Source organism: Alexandromys fortis, unplaced genomic scaffold, assembly GCF_014885135.2.
Source record: "Alexandromys fortis isolate MF-2015 unplaced genomic scaffold, M_Fortis_MF-2015_v1.1 scaffold_31, whole genome shotgun sequence".
NCBI classification, from domain to species: domain Eukaryota; kingdom Metazoa; phylum Chordata; class Mammalia; order Rodentia; family Cricetidae; genus Alexandromys; species Alexandromys fortis.
The window spans coordinates 10,790,266-10,802,994 of record NW_026067974.1 but is presented as its reverse complement, the minus strand read 5'-3'; the positions used below and the strand labels follow the sequence as shown (position 1 = coordinate 10,802,994).

Sequence of the window (12,729 nt, the reverse complement as noted above, 5' to 3'; positions counted from 1 at the left end):
CCTCCCCCCCCCCCCCCCCCCCCCCCGCAGTTTTGTTTTTTAAAGCAAAGTTCTAGCCAGTAGTGTTGGTGCATGCCTTTGATCTCAGCGCTCAGAGACAGAGGCAGGTAGACAACAACTACCCAGTGAAGACTCTGCCTCAAAAAAAAAAAAAAAAAATGGGTGGATGGATGGATTAGCAGTCTCAAATATATGGGGCTGACTCTGAACTCTATGTAGACAATGATGACCCTGAGTCCTTACCTCTCCTGCCTTTGCCTCCTGAGTGCTGAGATTACAGGTACACACCACAGCTGGCTCCTTTACTCCAGGACAGTAGCTCCAGAGCTCTAAGAAGCACGACAGCTGCCATGCAGCACACCTGTAACCCCAGCACGTGGGAGGAAGAGGGAGATGGCTGGGTGGACGATAGCAAACCTTACCTAAAACCAAAACAAAACAGATACAGCTCAATCAACCAGTTGTTTTTTTTTTCCCCCATAAGGAGCTTTCTCTTCTTGCCCTGGATTATTTTTTAAACTCCAAAATGTAAATGCAGATGTCTACTTATTTTCTATGTCTAAATATTAGGTTATTTCTAGATACAGGAAAGTCCAGAAGACTTAACTAAAAGGATGATAAACAAGGAGACATCCATATTCACATTCAATTAAACAACCACACTGCAAAGAATGGCTTCATGATAATGAAGACTAGAGACAACTAATGCAAGAGAAACTGTAAATTAAATGTCTGAACAGCACCCCAAACACATCAGGAGTGACTTCACTAAACCCCTCCAGCCCTACCACACTCCGCTCCTCAAAGCAAAGGGACAATCCAGTTCTGCAACAGAGAAACACAAAATACAATATTAACTGCAGTAAATCGGTGGTAGTTAAGACAGCCAGTGGAGAAGCACGAGACAGTCACACTTTTTGTTCAATAGTAGTTTTTCAACTTTGTTTATCCAAACTGTTCAAACATAACTTGTAAAAGCATTTTTGGAAAGAGTCTAGGATGGAATGAGCCCAGCAGATTTCTCAGCAGGTAAAAGTACTTGCCACAAAAGCCGACAACCTGAGTTCAAGCCCCGGAACACACGGTGGGAAAAGGGAATTGACTCGCAAAAGTTGCCCTCTGGGCTCCACATGTATGCCTTGCACTTGCACACACTGCACACACACACAAAATCATAATATTGAAATTTTAGAAAACCCGAGGCTGTGTGCATACTCTACCACTGAGCCCAGCAGTAGAGTATGCACACAGCCTCGGGTTTATTCCTCAGCAGAAAATAAAATACATAAAACATAGAGCTGTTTCTATAGAGCTACCCATCAGAAGATGTAAACGCACCCAATGCCAGAGTCAACGTGGCTAACTAACAGACACAGGGATATCCAAGAACTGGTCACTATGGTGGTACACTCGGCCTCCACAACATTAACAAGTACTACACAGCTCCTGACCTCCAGGCAATTGACAGCATCCAAGGAGTAGCCCGCTGCAAACATATTTCCAGCTGATTTGTTGACTAGAGTAAAGGACAGAGCGGTTCTTTTCTCAGTCTGTGAATCTATCATATAGATGGGAGACGCAAATGTGCCCTTCATATGGTCATGGTTAAAAACAAACCTCAAAGCCAGGTTTGGTGGCACATGTCTACAATCCTAGCACTTGGGAGGTAAAGGCAGAAGGACTGTGAACTTGAGACCCTGTCTCCAAAACCAAAAAATCCAACTTCAAAATCTCAGTGCATTGTCATCTCCAAAAAGATGTGGAAGCCCAAGGCAGATGATTTACATGTGTTCGCAAAGACTGCATCCATTTTCCATTTCACCAGAGACATTAGCACAGTCCTGAATTTTACAGTTAAATGACAGAGTAGCTCAATGTTCATAATTAATATTTCCTCCCCACCCACATCTCCCAGAAACCAGGGTGCTTAGATATATTGGCAAGAAAAATGGAGTCATACAGCTAAAATTTACTACCATCAGCCAGCTTTACAACTAGGGAGGGTCTAGATTTAGGAGACTGACTTCGCTCCTTTACTGAAGAATTACCTGAATAAATTCCTCAAGTGGGGGGGAGCACTCTTGGGAAGAAAGGAGTTCGTCAGCTAAAAGACACATCTTCTAATTTAGAAATCCAGCCCAAAAGACCAAAACTAGGCAGACTGAAACCTTCTGAATATAAAGGAAATACCAGGGAAAGCCCTAGTTTTCCTCAGAGATGTAAGGGATGCCAATGTTTACAGAGAGCTCTTCTGGAACGGGGTTTCTGAGCTCACCTGTACTAAGTCACATTTAGGATATCTGTTAAATAAAGAAACTCAAGCTGGCCATGGAGTACGCCTTTAATTCTAGCACTCAGGAGACAGAGGCAGGTGGATCTCTGTGAGTTCAAGGCCAGCCTGGTCTAGAGCTAGTTCCAGGACAGGCTCCAAAGCTACAGAGAAACCTTGTCTTGAAAAACCAAAGATGAGACAACAACCTGGGCATGGCTGCCTGGGAGGTGAAGGCAGGCGGAGCAGAAGTTCAAGGTCTTCCTCAGCTACAAAGAAAAATTGAGGCCAGCCTGGGTTACATAGCGACCGTCACCCCATTTATTCATTGTGTGTGTGTTCCACAGTGTAGGTATGGGGTCCGAGTGTATTTGCCATAGGTGCACTCTGAGGTCAGAGGATAACTTGGGGAGTCAGGGCTCTGGGCACTAAGCTCAGACTGTCAGGTTTGGCAGCGAGTGCATTTGCCCACCGAGCCAGCTCACCAGTCACTGCTCCCAGCATTTTTAGTTTAGTTTTCGTTTTTTATTTTTAATTATGTGTGTATTTGTGACCGTGTTTTAAGAAGAAAGGATATAAACAACTACCTCATAAGAATAACGGCTAAAAGCATACTGCCACTGGGGTGGGGTGACATCCAGAGCCATCTGTCGCCAAGGACCTTGTTACTGCAGCTGAGGTCTGTGCTGAAGTCCACGTCCTGTATTGCTACCAAAGGTCACATAGAGGCCCAACCATAGTCTGAACCATTCCTACCTGAGCGGCCATTCCTTCCACCCAGAGCCAGGATGCCATCTAGGCCCAAGATGCTGCTGAGGGCCATGTCTGGGTCTGTGTTGATGTCCGTGGCCTGTGTCACCTCAGGAGGCCTTAGGAACCATGCGAGATGAAATCAGAGGGCCAGGTTGAGCCGGCCATGCCCTTTGATGGCCCTGGGAAAGTTGGCCTTGTCTCTTGCTGGACACTAAGCAAGAGAGCTGGCCCTTGCACTCCCACCCCTCACCACAGGGGAGGCTGAACCAACCACAAGGGCATGCATGTAGGGGAGCTGACTTTGTCCCTTCTCCTGAGGGGTGGCCCCAGTAGCCTGGACTGATCAGCTCGGCTACCACCCAGGCCCACCCTAGCATCTACTAGATCCTAGAGTACCATCTAGGACCTGCAGGAGTGTGTGAAGGGACTGGTCCTGTGGACCGATACCTACAGGATCTCTAAGACTTGGGGCGGCCACAGGATGTCCTAGAGGCGTTCTGGTGAGGAGCCAGTGATGGTGGTGTACCAGAAAACAGAGGCCTTGAACCAGACCAGTGACTCACTGCATTGAATATTAAGTAAAGCTAATGGGACAAAGGGGTATACTGCATGATACACCAAAGTCCCATTGGAGAGACGGAGAGGTGGGAAAGAAGGAGAAGCAAGAGATTTTTGTTGTTGTTGCTTTTGTTTTGTTTGGGGGACGTTGTTTTTGCTTTTGCCTGCTTGCTTATTTTGTTTTGTTTTCTTTTGTGATGGGGCATGGCAGGGGTGAGGGGAGGATATGGGGGGATGGGACCGTGAGGTAAGCAGAATCAGGGTTCATGATGTGAAACTCCCAGAGAGTCAATAAAGAAGTTAAATTTAAAAAAAAAGAAAAAGAATAAAGGCCCAAAATCCCAGCACTTGGGAGGCAGAGTCAGGCAGATCTCTGAGTTTGAGGTCTGCCTGATCTTTAGAGCAAGTCCTGGGACAGCTAGGGCTACACAGAGAAAGCCAATGTTAGATCTGTCACCAAACCAAATAAATAAGAGTAAAAAAGTTTACCTCCCACCAAAACCTGTGAAAGCCAGCAAAGTGGCACCGCAGGTAAAGGTGCTTGCCCCTCAATCCCAACAACCTACATCTGATTCCTGGAACCCAAGAATGGTGGAAGAAACCACTCCGTAAAGATGGCCTCCAACCCCTACACACGCACCACAGCTCATCACCTGCAGTGCTCACCAACAGGAAAGAAAAAATTAAATGGACGTTAGCACCTGTGTCTCCTGTAAATCTCTAATGGAGTCAGGCTACCAATGGTGACCTGGATCTGTGCCACAGTCTGGGTGTAACCACAGGGTAATCAGTGACCTCAGCACTCACTCTATCAGAGGCCAAATATGTGAGCAACCTCCAGTACACTAAAGGAAATCATGACCAAACTGGGTGTAGTGACACACAACCATAGTCCCAAGTATTCAGGAGACTGAAACAGGAAATGGCTTAGGCCTAGAAATTTGAAGCCAGCATAGATAACATTAAGACTTACTTTTTTAAATAAATTTTTGTTTGTTTTTGTTTTGCAAGACAGGGTTTCATTGTGTAGCCCTAGCTGTTCTAGGACTCATTCTAAAGAGCAGGCTGGGGCTGGAGAGATGGTTCAGAGGTTAAGAGCACTGGCTGCTCTTCCAGAGGTCCTGAGTTCAATTCCCAGCAACCACATGGTGGTTCACAACCATCTGTAATGAAATCTGGCACCCTCCTCTGGCATGCGGGCATAAATGAAGGCAGAATGTTGTATACATAATAAATAAATAAATCTTTAAAAAAAAAACTCACAGAGATCCGCCTGCCTCTGCCTCCCAAGTGCTGGGATTAAAGGCGTGTTCCACCCCTGCCTGGTACTGTTTATTATTATTATTATTATTATTATCATTATCATTATTATTGTAACATTACACTGAAAACAAGATCCAGAGGTCAAGGCCAGCCAAAACTTGGGGGAAAAAATCTATTACAAACAAGAAAGTTAGAAACCTCGTCACTGACTGGCAAACAGTACTGGCACAGTAAGCTAGCCAAATCATAACCAGCTGCCCATCTCCATCAGAGCTTCCTTCATGTGCGTATCCTAAACACAAAGCAGAAAAGCACATACAAAGAAACGAAGACAACCCGATGACAGACTCCACAAAAAAAGGCCTGAAAGAAACTTAAGCAGATGCTCCATGAAACACTGATCAGACTTCACACACAGAGGTGTCATGCCTCATTTCAAACAGAATGTATTAAGTCTCAACTCACCACAGATACTCTAATAACAGCGCTGTGACATTCCTTGCTGAAGTCTCTTCTCTCACATTCTAATACCCTTGAGCCACCAGAAATGCAGTCGCTTTGCGATAAAATGCTAGAAAAACTCGCACATTGTCATTCCTTGATCACCAGCGATAGGCTGCTAAATCAAGAGTCTACTTGAAGTTATGAAAGCAGGGCAAGCTGATCCAATTACATAAGAAAAGTGCTCAATCAAACAGGACCATCTGGGCTTTGAATGTGGGACTTCTGAGCAAAAGTCAGCAGATACAATGTCCCAGGTAAAAATCCTTTCATACTCGGGCATGACAGCCTCCCCTCAGGGGACTCATTCGCTTGCAGGCCCAGCAAAACTTATGTGTCCTGTGCAGACACACGATCCAAATGACCAGATGACAGAACACTATTCACAGCAGTTCACAAGAACATCTGGATTCTCTCCTCGGCCCCAGGAAGACCCCCAAAGCTGTCATAACGCCCTACAAGTACAGATCCCTTTGTCTCCTCGATAGCAAACTAACAAGCCCATCATCCCCCATAACCTAAAGACTGTGCCCCAGTAATCTGAAAACCTAACCCTGCCAACCAGGCTTAATTTACAAGACGGGGGTGGGGGAATGGGGATGGAGGAGGGGAGACTAAAGGGATAAGCTTCATTAAGGGAAATTCTGATGGAAAACGAGATTCAAACATTATGATGCAGACAACTTCAGCATCCACAGCAGCAAACTAGCACATAGAAGGTTACCTGGAAGTATCCTGACATTGAGTTCAAAATTCTTGGAAGCGGCAGTTGGGGTACAGCTCAGAGGCAGAGACTGGGCTAGCCTGCTTGAGGCCCTGAACATGAACTAGTGAGCTAACTGGAGTACCTACCAGATCTTCCAGGAAAGCCCACATCCTCTAGCCTCTGGCCTCTCCACTTCTCACCGGGCACCAGCTCTGAGAACCTTCTTTCCTCAAAACAAACTTCTTCCCTAGGTCTGTCCCCTCAGTCAGCCTTTTCTTCCTCCCTCAGTTCCTCCATGGTCCCCCCTAACTGCCTGGGTTCCCCAACAGCTACATGCACAAGGACCACCAGCAACGGTAACCAGTTCTTTAGTGGAGGTCCTTTCCACTAGACCACAACTGTCGCAAGGCAAAGACTCAGTCAGTTTGTTCTCGGCTCTATCTCTACCATGCAGCACAGCGCTGGCACACTAGGGAAACTCCTTATTTTCCATGAGCTTCAAAATCACTTCAAAGGAAAACATATTTAAAAAAAAAAAAACTGAGCATAGCGGCACACACTTAAAGGCCAGCCTGGCTGGGCAGTGGTGGCACATGCCTTTAATCCTGGCAGAGGCAGGAGGATTTCTGTGAGTTCGAGGCCTACAAAGCGAGTTCCAAGATAGCCAAAACTAAACAGTGAAACCTTGTCTTGAAAAACCAAAAACCAAAAAGACCAAACAAAAAGGTCAGCCTGAACTACAAGACCCTGCCTTAAGAAAACAAAACAAGGGCTGGAGAGATGGCTCAGTGGTTAAGAGCATTGCCTGCTCTTCCAAAGGTCCTGAGTTCAATTCCCAGCAACCACATGGTGGCTCACAACCATCTGTAATGAGGTCTGGTGCCCTCTTCTGGCCTGCAGACATACACACAGACAGAATATTGTATGCAAAATAAATAAATAAATAAAAAGAAAACAAAACAAGGGGCTAGAGAGACGGTTCCACTGTTAAGAGTACTTGCTGTCTTTACACATGACCCAATTGAAGTCCAGCTTCCCCACTGGCCGGCTCACAACCACCTGTAGCTCCAGCTGGACGGACTCTGACAACCTCTTCAATCCTCCACAGGCATGTGTGAGCAACCATGCACACACATGCAGTTTATTCTTAATAGCTAAGGGCTGAGCTACAGTTCAGTTGGTAGACAAACTCTAAGTTGTGGTAATGTTTGGAAGCTTCGTCTATAAAAGACAGAAAAGTCTGACTCTGTATCAGGACAGGGCAAATCTATTTATCACTAATGGGGAATAATGACCAAAACAGATTCAAAAACAAAAGACGCATGCTCGATCTGGCAGCACAATATGCTAAAGTTGGAGCAATACAGAGAAGATCAGCATTGCCCCTGCACAAAAATGACATGAGAATTTGTGGAGTAGTCCATGTGTTAAAAAACAAGAACAAAACAACAAACAAAAGATGTAGTAGCATTAACAGTGTGCTACACTGGTTTTAAAAACTGTGTGCAGAGATGGCTTAGCCATTGAGAGCACACACTGCTCTTGCAAGAAGACCTGAACTGGATTCCCAGCATCTACATCAGGCAGTTCACAACCCCTGTAAAGATGGAACAAGTGAACTGAGCTGACGGCAAGCCAAAAAGGTAGAGCATATTATATACCCTTACCCCAATGGTGGGAACGGGACTCAGGGCCTCCTCCTTGTACTTGTTAGGCAACTGTCCTAGAACTGAGCTACATATAGTCTGTGGGTCCTGCTGTACAGCTCAAGCTAACCTTCAACCCATGCTAGCCTCAAATGCAACCCTTTGCCTCTGGAGTGCTGACATTGTAGGCATGAGCCAACATGCCACATAATTTATTTATTGCCATTTATTTAATATTATTTTATGTGCATTTGTATTTTGCCATTGATGTCAGGTCCTCTGGAACTGGAGTCACAGACAGTTGTGAACTGCCATGTGGGTGCTGGGAATTGAACCCAGGTCCTCTGGAAGAGCAGTCAGTGCTCTTAACCGCTGAGCCATCTCTCCAGTCCTGTATTACTTAATTAAAATATAAATTTTATTTGTTTTTTGAACAAAGGCCTTGGACTTGAACTCCTGATTCATCTGTTTCCACCTCCTCAATACTGGGATTATAAACAAGCCTCAACACAATTTAACATATAAAATTTGCAAACACCACTTTCACCTTTATTTCTCTTTTAAAAGTCGTGTGTCACCCAAAGGTGGTGGCGCACGCCTTTAATCTCAGCACTTGGGAGGCAGAGGCAGGTGGATCTCTGAGCTTGAAAACAGCCTGGTGTACAGAGCGAGTTCTACAGCAGTCAGAGCTATTACACAGAGAAACCCTGTTTCAAAACAAAACAAAAAATTGTGTGTCACCCAAAGGTGAGTGCACGCCACACATGTAAATACCCATAGTATCCAAAAGGTGAAGCTGGATCCCCTGGATCTGGAGTTAGTTGTGAGCCACATCTCAAAGTGTTAGGAACTTGGAACTCTGAAGTACTACAGAGTGAGGCCTGATCTCAAATATTTGTTGTTGTTGTTGTTGTTTTTTCAAGACAGGGTTTTCCAGTAGCTCTGGCACCAGTCCTGGAACTAGCTTTTGCTCTGTAGCCCAGGCTGGACTTGAATTTGCAGTCATCCTCAGCTTCCCAAGTGCCGGAACTACCACATCTGCCTTATATTTAACATTTTTTCAATATCTTTTTTTGTTTGTTTGTTTTTTCCAAGACAGGGTTTCTCTGTAGCTTTGGAGCCCGTCCTGGAACTAGCTCTTGTAACCCAGGCTGGCCTCAAACTCACACAGATCCGCCTGCCTCTACCTTGCAAGTGCTGGGATTAAAGGCGCACCACAACCACCCGAAATCAATATCTTTTTTTAAATTATTATTTATTTATTGGTTTTTCGAGATGGAATTCCTCGTTGTAACAGTCCTGGGCTGTCCTGCTCTGTGGACCAGGCTGGCCTTGAACTCAGAGATTTACCTGTCTCCGCCTCCCAAGTCCTGTAATTGAAAGGCGTGCAACATCATTGCCCAGCGACATTTTTCACTACCTTGTCATAGATAAGGCCAGTAAACACTTACTGGGACTGGGGGTGTTGTTCAGTGGTAGAGCACCTGCCTAGCACACATGAAGTCCTAGATTCAATCCCAAGCACTGATGGATAAAAAAAAAAAAAAAAAAAGGCAAAGGAAAGGTTGATATGTTCCTAACTTCAGCCTGTAAGGTTCATCGGCTCAGAGATATGGGAGCGAGAACACAGGAAGCTTGGAACGCCGTTTCCTCAGTGCCCTGGCCTTGCAAAGTTAAACAAATGCAATGAATCTACAGTTAATCACCAGATAAATGAAGAATTGCCAAAACATTGAGCGAAGATCTGCCTCTATTTCCCAGCAGAGCAGTTCCTGAGATCTACCAGTGGGCTTCACTTTGATGTGGAACGCCCCATGCACTCTAATCCAAGGCCCATATCCTGCAAGAGACAGTCAGTCATCCAGAACTCTGCCAGCGTCTGCTTGGGAGCTGTGTGGAGAACAGCTAACAAGAGCTTACTTTGAGAAAGAGATCGACAGTCACACTCCTAAGAAAAGGAGTCATTTGGCAAATGGACGCATGTCGCCAAAATGTTAGTCACAGCTTCAAGGTCCCAGTTTGTATCTCTGCAACTATTCTCTGCTTTGACAGAGGCCATTCTCTGGCTAAGAAACCCAGCTCAGCTTCTGTCACCCTCCGCATTTGAAGCAGTCAAGGATCCTTTCATTTTGGTGGCATCAAGCTGTGACACGGACAGGATGCCCACTAGAAGAGGGGAGGGTGACTTGCCACTGTCCACTTAGCCTAGTTGAAGCAGAACACTGGGAAAATGTGACAGGACAGGAAAAACTGAACATCATTGTGCTAAAGAAACAGGTCATTGCAATAGCCCCGAGCTTCTGTAAGTTAGAGCAAAATCCTCTGAAGAACAAAGTTTAAAAAAACCAGTCAGTGGTAGCGCGTGCCTTTATTTTTTTTAAACACAATTTATTTATTTATTAATAGCTTTGGTGTGAAGATGTCAGATCTCGTGGAATTGGAGTTACCAACAGTTGTGAGCTGTCATGTGGTTGCTGGGAATTGAACCCAGGTCCTCTGGAAGAACAGCCAGTGTTCTTAACCTGTAAGCTATCTCTCCAGCCCCCTAGCACGTGCCTTTAACCCCACCTCGGGAGACAGAGGCAGGGAGATCTCTGAATTCAAGCCCAGCCTGGTCTACAGAGCAAGTTCCAGGACAGCCAGAGTTACACAGGGGAATTATGTCTCAAGAAAACAAACAAAACGAAAACCCAGCAGCACACTATTCCACAGGTTTTTATCTCCAAATATGCGGGCACACTTCATGCCGGCAGCTCCTCCTAAAGCTGGCGTGAAGACGAGGGTTTCCTAGAACAGCCTGAACTAACAGCCCATGAACTTCAGAATTATTTGAGGGCAACAGGAATAACACACTCAAGTGTGCAGGGGAGCAGTTCAGAGGGCTAAAGTCGAGCAGGACTATGTGATGATATTCCCTTCTAGAGAACAGGGTTACTTTTCCTAAACTCCATAGTAAAACTCAAAAGCTACCCTCTTCCAATGTCCTTCCCTCCCCTGCATCTCACCTTTGCGGCCACAGCACTAATCGGCACCCACTAGTGTAAACACCATTTCTGATATCAAGAGTGAGTGCCCAGTCTTTGGCTTTGGCAAATCCACATCAGACCTCAGAAAAGCCATGACTCTCAGACACAAGGTGGAACAAGTTCACTTCCCAGCTAAGTGTTCAAAGCATCACAGCCTAAGAAAAGGCTAAAGCAGAATTTCCAAAGAGTGATAGATAGTAAAGCATCTAATCCCGTCGACAAGCATGGTCTCCCCTCTGCCAAGGCCACAGGTACCAAGTGAACCAAGGCACACGGCTCACCTCTCTAAAATACTCAATACTCGGGGACTCAGAAAATCAAACCCTGCCTTCTCGAAGTCACTAATGAGTGAACTCATTCATTTCCGACTCTAAGGTCCAGATCTTCCTCCTGGTGGTCACCAACACAGTAACATAAAAATGTTGACTATTAAAAATATTTAGAGATATAAGGATATTAGAAGATGAAAGATTATATGTTAAAATGCATAGAAATGCTGGGCAGTGGTGACACACATCTGTAATCCCAGCACTTGGGAGGCAGAGGCAAGCGCCTCTGTGAATTCAAGGCCAGCCTGGTCTACAGAGCAAATTCCAGTACAGACAAGGCAACACAAAGAAACCCTGTCTCAAAAAAAAAAAAATTAATAGCATATCTCAATCCTGTTTTTCTTTACACCACCGACTTCAAAGATCTAATTGGTTAACACAATCTTCTAGGGGAACAGATGGGACAGAGCTGTATTAAAAAGGAGGAAGAGAGTCTAATGATCTGTCTCAAAATTACATGTAAATCTATATTTGAGGTAGAGTACTAAAGTTCTCTTCTGGTCCAGAAAGAGAGAAGAGAGTAGCCAAAATCATGTAGCAAGTCAGAAGACAGAACTCTAAAGCAAATGTAATAGCATGAAAAAACGGAACGGGCCCGGAGAGAGATTAATCTAGTACTATTCAAGTTGCTTTAAAAATAAGAGTTCCGGCTAGGCAATAGGCACATGCCGTTAATCCCAGCATTCGGGTGTTCGAGGCCAGCTTGGTCTACAGAGTGAGCTCCAAGACAGCCAGGGCTACATAGAGAAACCCTGTCTCGAAAAACCAAAGGGGGAAAAAAAAAGCATTCCAGGGCTCGGGTGCAGCTTAGAGGTAGAGAGAGCCCTTGCCCAGCACACGAGTGGACCAGGATCAATCCCCAGCAGGGATGGGTGCAGATTCCAGCACACAGCAGCTTCCTCCCGCTTCTCGTTCCAATACTATCCTTCCAGAATATGTCTTCCTAATCACTCCTCATCAGTAACTCAACCGCACACACAGCCTACGTTCGGCGCCTTCAGATTCCCAGAGCCCCTCATTCCACACCCCTCCAACAGGAACCTCCAACTCCAGGAGCTCGCAAACGCATCTCAGACATCTCCCCGACTCCCTCTCCCCCACCACTCTCCACATCTCCTCCAGCCATTCCTGTTCACCTACACCAACACGAAATGTCACACCGCTCTCCTCAACTCGGAGCATCCCTGCTAATAATTACCTTTCCCAACAGGTCCTCCCTCCCTTCCCCATCTCCCCCTCTGCGCACGGCTCCCCTCCTTCCTCACCCAGAGTTGCCGTCTTACTCACCTCACCCAACCCTTCAGGATCTCTAATTTCCTGTCTCTCCTGCCCATTTGCCCGGTCCGCACCGGCCGCTCACCGCCGCCCTCCACTCGGACGGCCCACGCCCCCTCGCCAGGGTCTCCAGGCCCCGCCCCCAGGCCCCCTCTCCGCCTCAGGCCCCTCCCCCGGCGTCCCCTCCCCCCCCCCGACCCCCTCCCCGGCTCTCTCTCCCTCCCTCCCACTCAGGTCCGCAGGTCACCTCAGCGGCGGGCTCGGCCGCCCCGGCGTCCTCCCCACCTGGCCGGGGCTGCTCCTCCGTCCCCTGAGTCCTGGTTCAGTCCTGCCCGTTCGCCCCGCGGCAAGCTCTCTTCCTCGCCGCCGCCCCTTTTGCCAACCCGGAAATGGATCTGCTCCC

General features: G+C 46.5%; 1 protein-coding gene and 1 non-coding gene across 3 annotated transcripts in view; one reads left to right on the top strand and one right to left on the bottom strand.

Annotated features, from left to right (window-relative positions):
• Wipf2 (WAS/WASL interacting protein family member 2) overlaps positions 1-12,713 on the bottom strand; it is a 30,840-nt gene extending 18,127 nt beyond the window's left edge. Inside the window, exon 1 of one of the 2 annotated variants that reach the window (XM_050156624.1) lies at positions 12,574-12,713. The gene's annotated coding sequence lies outside the window, so the exon portion shown is untranslated. Of the gene's footprint in view, positions 1-12,338; positions 12,360-12,573 lie in introns of those variants that run through there. The other variant, XM_050156625.1, reaches the window with a different exon arrangement.
• LOC126510580 (U6 spliceosomal RNA) lies at positions 7,374-7,480 on the top strand. Its single transcript, XR_007594437.1, has one exon. It is a non-coding gene; the product is annotated as a U6 spliceosomal RNA (small nuclear RNA).
• Positions 12,714-12,729: the final 16 nt, after the last annotated feature.